Raw genomic sequence first — 1,347 nt, forward strand, 5'->3', positions numbered from 1 at the left:
GCCAAAATTAGAAAATGGGAATAAAATAAAAAAAATAAAAAATGTAAAACAAAAAGATGAAGCATCTCAAACAAAAATATGACCGAAAGCGTCGACCTAAAAATCGGGAGGGTCTGGCGCTATCCTGATCAGAGGTCGTCCAAATTTAGCAGCATCGCTGGGCACTCGTTTGCATACCGTTTTTTTTTTTTTTTTACGTAAAATGGCTTTTTGCAAGTCATGTGATATAAATCTTTTGTTTTTCCATCATAGGCTGACTATATGCAAATTGTTTCCCTAATTCTTTTTTAAGTACTGGAATTGTATCTAAGAAATGACAGTATTAAGCAGATGAACACCTTAGGGTCACCTTCAGCCTGCAGCGCCATGTCATACAGGACAGTGAGCGTATGATCCAGATTGACTGACTGGTTTCCAATCATTAATGGGACCAGAGCGGTCTGCGGTGGCCAAAAAGGAGCCTTATACTAATGGATCCTCGGCACAGACATCATGCCCGGGAATGCCGAATTATCTACCTACTTGCACTAATTGAAGGATATAGAACCAGAACCGATTCTCCAGGAGATGGAGGATCTATATAATATAGCAGAGGTAGGAAAACTCCAGCCCTCCAGCTGTGGTGCAACTACAACTCCCATGAGGCTGGCTGACAGCCACAGGAGTGACTCCCAGAGGCAGATGCATGATGGGGTTTGTAGATTCAGCACAGGTGGAGGGCTGTAGTTTGCCCACCCCTGTAATACAGTGAGGAAAATAACGATTGGCTCCCCTGCAGATGACAGAGACATGAAGATCTATCATTTGTATCATTGGACGTTTCCTGGGGGAACCCTTGTTGGGGAGCACAGAGGTGAGACGTTTCCTGGGGGAACCCTTGTTGGGGAGCACAGAGGGGAGACGTTTCCTGGGGGAGCCCTTGTTGGGGAGCACAGAGGGGAGACGTTTCCTGGGGGAACCCTTGTTGGGGAGCACAGAGGGGAGACGTTTCCTGGGGGAACCCTTGTTGGGGAGCACAGAGGTGAGACGTTTCCTGGGGGAACCCTTGTTGGGGAGCACAGAGGGGAGACGTTTCCTGGGGGAGCCCTTGTTGGGGAGCACAGAGGGGAGACGTTTCCTGGGGGAACCCTTGTTGGGGAGCATAGAGGGGAGACGTTTCCTGGGGGAACTCTTGTTGGGGAGCACAGATGTGGCTGGGCCCCTCCATGACCTCAATGTGCTTCTTCCGCAGTTTCAGCTTTGTTGCCTTGGCTATGTTTTGGGTTGCTGTCACGCTGGAAGACCAGCCCATGACCCATCCTGAGGAGGGGGGACGGGCCCGTCCATGGGCCTTCCTGAGTGGGGACG

Source organism: Nanorana parkeri, unplaced genomic scaffold, assembly GCF_000935625.1.
Source record: "Nanorana parkeri isolate BGI_ZX_2015 unplaced genomic scaffold, ASM93562v1 scaffold2963, whole genome shotgun sequence".
Lineage (NCBI taxonomy): Eukaryota > Metazoa > Chordata > Amphibia > Anura > Dicroglossidae > Nanorana > Nanorana parkeri.